This window comes from Coloeus monedula (genome assembly GCF_965178545.1).
Source record: "Coloeus monedula genome assembly, chromosome: 32".
In the NCBI taxonomy this organism is placed as follows: Eukaryota; Metazoa; Chordata; class Aves; order Passeriformes; family Corvidae; genus Coloeus; species Coloeus monedula.
This window is the reverse complement of record NC_138812.1, coordinates 3,644,911-3,654,792: the sequence shown is the minus strand read 5'-3', so window position 1 is coordinate 3,654,792 and position 9,882 is coordinate 3,644,911.

Sequence of the window (9,882 nt, the reverse complement as noted above, 5' to 3'; positions counted from 1 at the left end):
AGCCTGGGCCAGGCCCTGAGCGCCCTGCCAGGGAACCATTGCTGCCCCACATCCCATCTCAGCCTGCCCTCGGGCAGCGGGAAGCCGTTCCCTGGGGCCCGGCCCCGCAGGCCCTTGGCAAGAGTCTCTCTCAGCCAGCAATTGCTGCTCCTCCCTGCTGCGGGGCCCAAGCTGCAAGTTGATTTTCTGCCGCTGGCCCCGGCCCAGCCCCAAGCCAGGGCCAGGACCTTGCCCTGGAGCTCTGCGGGCGCTGCCTTTGTGCGGCCGCAGCGCAGCGGCCGCAGCTCGGAGCTGCCCTTTGTGTCCCCGCCGGCAGCTGCCAGAGCTGGCGGGGCCGGGCCAGGGCCGGGCCAGCCCCGGCCTTCCCGGCTCTGGGACACAGCGGCGGCAGCCCCAGCCTTCCAGCCCTGCACACGCTCCCACACAAGCCTCCAGAGCCGCGGCCACGCAACGCAACTGACCGGCCGCTGACCCCCCAGCCTGGCCTGATGGCCATTCCTCTGCCCACACCTCGGCCAAGCTCCCCTTGGCCACCTCCTGAGCCACAGTGCCACACACAAGTGGCACATACAGCTACACAGCTCTGCCCAGAGCTGGCAGGGAACGTTCCTTCAACAGAAAAACCACCAAGACAAAGAGAACTGCCCCCAGCAGAGCTGTTCCCTCCTGCAGTAGTTACACCTGCACACCCACAGCGCCTGAGACTGCAAGCAATGAGCATTCCCTGGGCACATGTGCAGCCCAAGCAGCTCGAGGACAGCCTTGCAGCAGGACTGCTCTCAGCTGAGCCAAAAAGGCCCCTCTGGCAGCTGCAGGGCCATTGCAAAGGGCAAGGGCCAGAGCCTGGGCCCACGGCGGAGGAAAGGGCTCTCAATTCCCCTGCCCTGCCACCTCAACCCTGTTCCCAGGCTGCTTCCCACACAGGATTGCTCTGCAGGACTGCGGAAAGCTGAGAGGCAGCTCTGGCTTCTCCACTTTTCCTGTGCTAAAGCTGCCTGGCAGAAGAAATGGAGGGACAACTCTGGTGGCACAATCCCTCCCGGCCCAGGGCACAGCGCTGGGAAGGTCTTTCCGTGCCGAGGCTTTGCTGCGGCCAAGGAAAGCTCCTGGCTCAGGGTCACCTTTCCTGCTGGGCCAGAGCCCCCGAGTGGCCCAGCAGCAGCAGAGAATTCCAGCACAGCCCCGGCACGGGCAGGGCGGCCCTGGGCGGGCTGCGGGAGCCGGCAGCGCCTGAGCTCAGAGCAGCTGAGCCCGGGGGCTCTTGGCCAAGGCCGAGGCCCAGCGAGCATTTCTCAGCTCGCAGGGCGGCCTGGAAAGGTGCTGGGGGGGATCATTCAGCCCCCAGGGCGGTCCCAGTGGCTCCCAGGATTTCCATGTCCGTGCTCCCAGCGCTGCTCCCAGCCCTGATCCCTGGGGATGGCAATGTCCCGCTCCCTTCCCGGGGCAGGCTCACACCTGAGCCAGGTGTGCAGGGCAGGACCTTGCCCTGAGCCCAAGCCCTGTCCCCCCTGCAGGATCTGCTTCCCATCGGCCTCTTCCTCCTGCGGCCCCAAGCCCAGCTCGGTGCTGAACGAAGGGCGCTGGGCCGGGGTCATCCCCCGGCGGGGGCTGCGCACCCCCTCTGCCCCCTCCCCAAATTCCCTCCCGGGGCAGCAGGGGCTGCCTCAGGAGCCCTGTGGGCAGGGAAAAGGGGGTGACACCGGGATGGGGGGGTCACACACGCTCTGGGGGGACACACACGGCTCCTGGGGACCCCCCCTCACCTTCTCCTGCAGTGCCAGGAGGGTGAACCCCCACATGGAGCCCCCGACCCCCAGCAGCATCTCGGGGGGTGGGTTCTGGTGGCAGCTTTGGGGGTCTGGGGGGGAGGTCACATCTGCCCTAAAACCCCCTCCCAGCCCCACAGCCACTCCCAGACCCCTCAAACCACCCCACAGCTCCCAGCCAGGACTCCCCCAACCACTCCCTGCAATAGAAATGGCCCCAAAAGCCACAAAATCCCCTTTCCATCTCCCCAAACACACACCCAAATTGTCTCCCAGCCACACAGCCCTGCCAGCACCCAAAACTCCCTCAGAGACTGCCTCAAAATCCCCCTAAACCCCATCCCATCACTGTAAGTGGCTCCAAGGGCCATAAAAGCCCATCCCAGTCCCCCAAGGAGCCCCCAAACCCCCTCCCACCCCCCATGGTACCGACCAGGACAGGCTGGGGCACAGGAACATCCACATCCTCAGGCACTTCAGCAGCGATTTGGGCACTTGGGAGGTCACACCCCAAAGGGGGAGACCCAGGCCAGGGACTGGGACACACAACCGGAATTCCTGGAGAACAGATGGGCTCAGGTGGACATGTTCTGCCCCCAGAACTACGAGATTGTGGCCCCTATCTGCCTGGCTTCATGGCTTCACAACACTCAGATCCTCCCGAATATTCCCCTGAACCCCAAATTCACCCCCAAATTCTGGTAAAATGGCACCGCTTTAGACCTCTTTGTTTAATTTATTTTTACGCCAATTTTTACTGTTTCAATGGGATTAACACAGAAATTACTTAGGCTGCAGAAGATCTCCAAGATCATCCAGGGTTGCTTGATACCACCAGAAGAAACAATTGTACAGAGTAGATGAAAAATTTAGGGTGTAAAGGTAAAAAATCAGCTGTTCCCATTGAATCTCCAATGTTGATCTGAGTCCCGATGGATGTTCCTGCCCCTGCGTTCACCCAGGTGCCTACAGGGATCCAGGAGAACGTGGAGAGCACCAGCCAGGGCTCTTCCCAACCTGGATCACAGGGAATGTGGGTCACCAGGGCTCTGCCAAACGTGGCTCATCTGATGGGAGATGGAGTTGGAGCAGAGGACAAAGCTCTTCCCACAGTTGAGGCACTCGCAGGGCTTCCCTTAGTGGTGCCTCCGTTGGTGTCTGGTCAAGGTAGAGCTCTGTGAGAAGCTCTTCCCACAGTGGGGACACTCGTAGGGCCTCTCCCCAGTGTGGATGCGCTGGTGGGTGACGAGGTGGGAGTTTCGTTTGAAGCCCTCCCTGCAGTCGGGGCAGCGGAAGGGCCTCTCATCCGTGTGAATCCGCTGGTGCCAGAGGAGAGTGGAGCTGGTGTGAAACCTCTTCCCACACTGGGGACACTCGTAGGGCCTCTCCCCGGTGTGGATGCGCCGGTGCTTGATGAGGTCAGAGTTGTACCTAAAGCCCTTCCTGCATTCAGGGCAGCGGAAGGGCCTCTCATCCGTGTGAATCCGCTGGTGCCGGAGGAGATTGGAGCTGGTGTGAAACCTCTTCCCACACTCCCCACACTCGTAGGGCCTCTCCCCTGTGTGGATCATCTGGTGGCGGATCAGGTGGGAGCTCCGGCTGAAGCTCTTCCCACATTCCCCACACGTGTGGGGCTTCTCCCTGCCACGAAGCTGCTCATGAACCACCAGCTCTGACCTCTGGCTGCATCTCCGGACGCCTTCCCAGCACAGGGTGGGTCCTTCCTCCTCAGAGCACCCTGGGCTGCGTTTGCAGCCCCTCCTCCTGCGGGATCTCCGGGGCTTTTCCTCCCCGTTGGATTCCAGCGCCGTGGAGCCGCTCAAAATGGCCTCTTCCACCAGGTTCTGCCGCGGGGATTTGTCCTCCCTGGGCCCCATGCTCACCTCCTTGTCTGGGGAGGAAGGACAAGGAGAGGATGGGATTTGCCTCCGGGCCACAGGGAAGGGCAAGGAGATCCCCCCAGTCCGTCCCCGGCAGGACGGCGTCGGCAGCGGGGTTGTCCTGCAGCCGGGGGCGATGCTGGGCTGGGAGATGGAGCAGGAGAGAGGGGAAAGGGGCACTGCCTTCCTCCTCACCTGCCTGGGGCTCCCGGGGCATCTTCCTCTTCCTCACAGCCTCCTCCTCCATCTGGCCAAGGGCTGGGAATGGGAAATCCTGGTTTGGGGAGAAACAAGGGATGAGCACATTGAGTTTAAGGTCCCTCTGCCCAAGTCCATCTCTAGAAGTCACTGGGCACTGTGTGTCCATAAAAATCTGCTCTGAAAAAGCCTCTCAGGAGTTCCCTGTCTCTGGTCTCTCCCCTTTGGTGTTTGCGGGTTCCCCCCTGTCCCAGCTGCTGGGGGTTCCTCTTTTATTGGGGTCCCCCTCTCTACTTGGTCTCCACCCTCCCCAGGCTGCTGGGAGTCCAGGAATCCAAAAGCTCCCCTCTTTGGTCTTCCCACTTAGGGATGCTGGGGGTTATGGGATCCCCAGGTCCCTTCTCCCCTTATTCTCTGCTTCGGGGTGGAGGGGGTTGTATTGGGTTTACCCTGAGTTGATGGACAGTCTTTAAGACCAATTACGCTTCTCACAATTTACATATTTAAACTGCACAGACAGGCGGGACTTCCCCTTTGGTCGGAGCTCGCTTGCTGGGAGGTGGGGGCTCCGGAGCCTCCCGGCCCCGCCGGGCCGGGCCGGGGCCACTGCCCCTTCCCCCCTTTCCCAACGCTGCGGCACGGACCCTGGGTGGCTGGGGGGGGACTGTCCCAGAGCCGCAGGCAGCTCAAACCAGCCATGGACTGCCACAGCTAAACCCATCCAGCGCAGCTTCTGGGGACAGGCGGGTCCCTCTCCTCTCCATGCGGAGCCGGCGGAGTCAATGTGAGCCGGCGGGGCCTCCTGTCTGCAGCCAGCACACTTCGTGCTGAACTGAAGAGGACACCACGCAGCCAGCAGCACAAAGGGAGCGAGGCTTTCCCCACCGTAAAGCCCGAACAAGAACACCCTTCAGCATGGCAGCTGCAGAGTCAGAGAGGAAGAGAAGTGAGTCCTGTGGGACGGAGCTGGAAATGGCGACGGGAGAAAAGAGGGCGGTGCCGCGATTCTGGCGCGCAGCTTAAAAGAAACCTTCTTGCATGCCGTGGTAAGAAACTGTAATACCACAAACTGTTTCTCTTTAATCCATTTGAAGAACATGGGGGGATGGAGAATCCTCGTGTGGCCTGTGAAGATTGTGAAGAGTGCCTATGCCAGGCTATATAGTAGTAAGAGGCTGTTAGAGGCTTGTGGCGAAGAAAAAAGCTTTTGTGTGCAGGCCAAAAGAACTTATCCTTAAAAAGATGAATAACCCCATGTGATGGCCCATGTTTTGCAGTGTGAAGGAACTGTGAGATTTTTCATTGGAGAGATGTTCTACACACAGCAGATTGTTTGTTTCCGGGCGGATCTGCTGTTAGTAGCAGTTTGGGAACCACGTGCAACTGAAGGAAAAACCCTTTTTTCCCTTAAGCATAAGAGAGAGACTTTTCAAGAACTGGAACACTGACTAACATCCCATGTTCTGTTATCCTTTGTGTGAGCTAGGTAAAAGGAGAGAAGTGCTGGGGGGGGGGGGGGGGGGGATTTGCTTTAATTTTGTTTTGTTATTGTCTCTTTACTTTTAATCCTATTAGTAATAAAACTCTTTCATTGTACTGCAACTGTTTAAGGTTTGTGCCTGCTTTGCTTTTCTCCTAATTCTTATCTCACAGAAGGAAAACAAGTAAGTAATGAATATTTTGAACGAAAACCACTACATTTAATTGGTGTTTTCTGCCCGGTTTCGAACTCAACCCGCTACAGGGGTCCAAGGAGTCCCCCCTGCCCCTCTCCAGGCTGTTGAGGGTCCCGCGAATGGCAGCGCTCCCCCCTCTCTGGGCTCCCCACTTTGGGGCCCTGGGGGTCACAGGGGTTCGCTCCTCCAGACTGCCGGGGCTCCCCTGCTCCCGGTACTGCCCCTCTCTGCTCGTCCCACTCTGGGGCTCCCGAGGTTCCCCCTCCGGCTCTCCCAAGGGGTCCCGCAGCCCCCTGGCTCCGGGCTGGAGGTGGCCGTGCCTGACCCGGGCAGACCCAACCCCCACCACGGGGCGTACCCCACATCCCCCTGCCCGCTGCCAGGGCTCTGCTGGCACCGCCACCGGGACCCCCAGAAACACCTCCTGGGGACCCCCAATGTCCTCACAAGGGGCATTTTCTGCTCAGCTTTGGAGTTCTTCATTCTCCAAACATCCCCCCAAAAAACCCAACCCAGGGAACCCCCCGGGATATCTGGGCCGAGCTCCCCCTCCCCGGGCACCTGCGGGATGGGGGGCGATGATCCCACGGGTGGGGGCTGTGAATTCAGGGAGCGCTCAACCTCATGTGGGGAGTGACTGGGTCTGAACTGGGGGCAACTGGGTTCAACTGGAACCACACTGGAAGATAATGGGAGCAGCTGTGCCCATGCTGGGGTCATACTGGGATCCTAGTGGAACTGACTGGGATCATACTGGGAGTATCTGAGAGGGACTGTGATCATACTGGAATCAGACTGCGAGGGACTGGAAAGGTGCTCAACATGACTGGAACCATACTGGAGGTGACTGGGAGCAACAGAGACCATGCTGGGAGCAAATGGGATCGTATTTGGAGGAACTTGGAGTGACTGGATTCATACTGGGAGCAACTGGGCCCACACTGGGAGTGACAGGGAGGCACTCTGGGCATGACTGGAATAATACTGGGAGTACCTGGAGTGACTGGGATCATACTGGGGGTGATTGGGTACAACTGGGATCATACTGGCATTGAGAGGGAGCAGTTGGGATCACATTTGGGGACACTGGGACCATACTGGAAGTGACTGGAACCATACTGGCAGTGACTGCGGGTCCTGCTGGGATCATGCTGGGAGCCACTGGGATTACAGCGGGTGTGAATGGAACCTGACTGGGGGTTACTGGGAGCTGTTGGGCCCATGCTGGGAGGAAAATGTGGACACATTGGGAGTAACTGGGATCAACTGGAAGGTACTGGAACCATGCTGAGGGGACTGAGACCACAACTGGCATCATACTGGGAGCAACTGGGACTACACTTTGGGCAACTGCAAGAAACTGGGATCATGCTGGAAGACCCTGGAAGTAACTGGGAAAGACTGGGATCATTCTGCGGTAACTGGAACCTTACTGGAGCAACTGGGAGTGCCTGGGAATGACTATAAGCATGCTGAAGGCAACTGGGATATACTGGGAGTGTCTGTAACCATACTGGGGGTGACTGGAACCACACTGGGAACAGCTGGGATCATGCTGGGGGGAAATGAGACCATGCTGGGGGCACCTGGGAGCAACTGGATCTATGCTGGGGGCAACTGGGCATATCTGGGACTATTCAAGGGGCAACTGGGATCATACTGGGAGGAACTGGGAACAACTGGAACTATGCTGGGGGCAACTGGGATCATACCAGTATCACAGTGGGTCCATGCTGGGTGAGACTGGCATCATACTGAGGGTGACTGGAATCATACTGGGATTGACTGGGAGTGGCTGTGAGCAACTGGAATCGTGCTGAAAGCAGCTGGGAAGAAGTGGGAGTGACTGGGAGCATGCTGGGGGTGACTGGAATATACTGGGAGAGACAGGGAGTCACAGGGATCATACTGGAGGCTACTGGGCTCATGCTGGCATTGACAGGGAGCTACTGGTAACACCCTGGGGACCACTGGCATCATACTGGGAGTGACTGGGGCCTTGCTGGGATTAGCGTGGGTGTCAGTGGGGGTTACTGGGAGTGACCAGGCCCATGCTGAGAGCCTACTGGGGATGCACTGGGAGGAAATGGGAGGAACTGGGAATGATAGGATGCATGCTGGTGACAACTGGGATGTACTGGCAGTGACTGGGATAAATCTGGGGGCAACTGATCCATGCTGAGCTAACTGGGAGTGCCTGGGAATGACCACGAGAATGGTCAGGGCAACTGGGATATACTGGGAGTGTCTGAGACCATGTGGGTGGTGACTGGGACCACACTGGGTGTGACTGGGAATGTGCCGGGGAGAACTGGGACCATGCTGGGGGAAACTGGGGGCAATTGTGAGTGACTGGGGCCCTGCTGGGAGAGACTGGTATCATACTGGGAGTGACTGGGACTATCCTGGGGCAACTGGGAGAACTGAGAACACACTGGACAAAAGTGGGAAGTACTGGGAGCAACTGAGACTGTGCTGGGGGCAAATTGCATCATAATGGGGAGTGACTGGGAGTGACTGGGTTCATACTGGGAGCAACAGGGATTCTGCAGGGAGTGAGGGGAAGTGACCAGGATCATACTGGGACTGACTGGGCTCATACTGGGACTGAGGAGGAAACTGGAACCACTCGGGGAGGGAACTGTGCTCATACTGGGAGCAGCCATTTCCCAGCCCCGGGACCCCCGAGCCCCTTTCCCAGCCCCGGGACCCCCGAGCCCCTTTCCAGCCCCGGGATCCCCGAGCCCCTTTCCCAGCCCCGGGACCCCCGAGCCCCTTTCCAGCCGCGGGACCCCCGAGCCCCTTTCCCAGCCCCGGGACCCCCGAGCCCCTTTCCAGCCCCGGGACCCCCGAGCCCCTTTCCCGGCCCCGGCACCCCCGAGCCCCTTTCCAGCCCCGGGACCCCCGAGCCCCTTTCCCGGCCGTGCCGCCCCTGCAGCCCCCAGACCCCCCCGCCGGGGTCCCGCCAATCCCAGGGGTCCCCCCTCTCGGGCTCCCCGCTTTGGCCTTCTGGGGCTCTCCTTTCTCCGGGGTCCCGCTTAGGGAAGCCGCGGCTCTCCCGGGGCTCCCCAAAACCGGTGTCCCCCCGCCCCCGCCGGCCCCGCGCCGTCCCCACGGGGCCCCGGCAGAGCTCGGAGGGCCCGGCCCGGGAAGCCCAACCCCCACCGCGGGGGGACCCGCATCCCCCCGCCCCCGCCGGGGCTCTGCCGCCACCGCCACCCCCAAAAACACCTCCCGGGACCCCCCGATATCCGCCCCCGCCGGGGCATCTGCGGCTCGCCTTTGGAGTCCCGCAAGCTCCAAACATCGCGCCGCCCGCCCCGACAGACAGCATGAAACAGCGAGCCCCAAATCGATTCCCTGCGAGCTCCAAATATCCCTCCCCCCTCCAAAAACACCGCCCGGCATGTTTGGGCCGAGCTCCCCCTCCCCGGGCACCTGCGGGATGCGGGGCGGGCGATGCTCCCGGCCCGAGCGGCTGCGGATCCAGAGAGCGCTGCCCGCACCTGGAGCCTCCTCCGCCTGCTCCGGCTCCTCCTTCTTCCCCCCGTGCCTCCTCTTCCTCCTCCTCTGGCCCGCCTCCTCCTCCTCCTGCCCTTCCTCCGTGCCTGCGGCCGCGGCCCGGGAGCTCTCGGGGCAGCGGGGCCGGGCCGGGCCACGATGGGAAAGGGCTGGGTCACCCCAGAGCGAGCTGGGGCAGCGGAGCTTTGGGGCAACAGCGGCAAAGGGGTGCGAGAGGGGGGATCCGGGCAGGTGGGACAGCGGCAAAGGGCTTCCAGTGGGGTCCCCCAGTTAAGCCCAGCACCCCCAAAGCCCGTCCCAGCCCTCCCCGTTCCCTCCCCAGCCCCGGCTGAGTGCGGGGCTCAGCCCAGGAGCCGTCGCCGTTCGGGGCTCCCCCGAGTGCAGCAAACGGGAGAGTGCCCCCCGGGTGAAATGTTGGGGTTCGCTCTACCATCGGCGCTTTAAGATGCCCCGGTAAAGTCGGTGCCCACTGTAACTCCCGTTAAAAGGGCAACACCACTCCCGTTGATTCCGGCAGCGGAGCCCCGGGAGGGTTTGTGGGTCCCGGGAGGGTTTGGGGGTCCCAGCAGGGTTTGGGGGTCCCGGCAGGGTTTGGCGGTACCTGGGTGGTGCCGATGATGGCGATGGGGACCCCGTGCTGGGTCTGAACATTCGCGAGGGGCTCCTGGGGGGGTTTTGTGGGTCCCGGGGGTTTTGTGGGTCCCGGGGTTTTTTGGGGTTCCCGAGAGGAGTTTTCAGGGGTCTCAAAGTGGGGGTTTGGGCGATCACAAGGGGAATATTTGGGTGTCCCAAGGCTGTTTTGGGGTTCCCTGCCAGTGATGGAGATGGGGACCCCGTGCC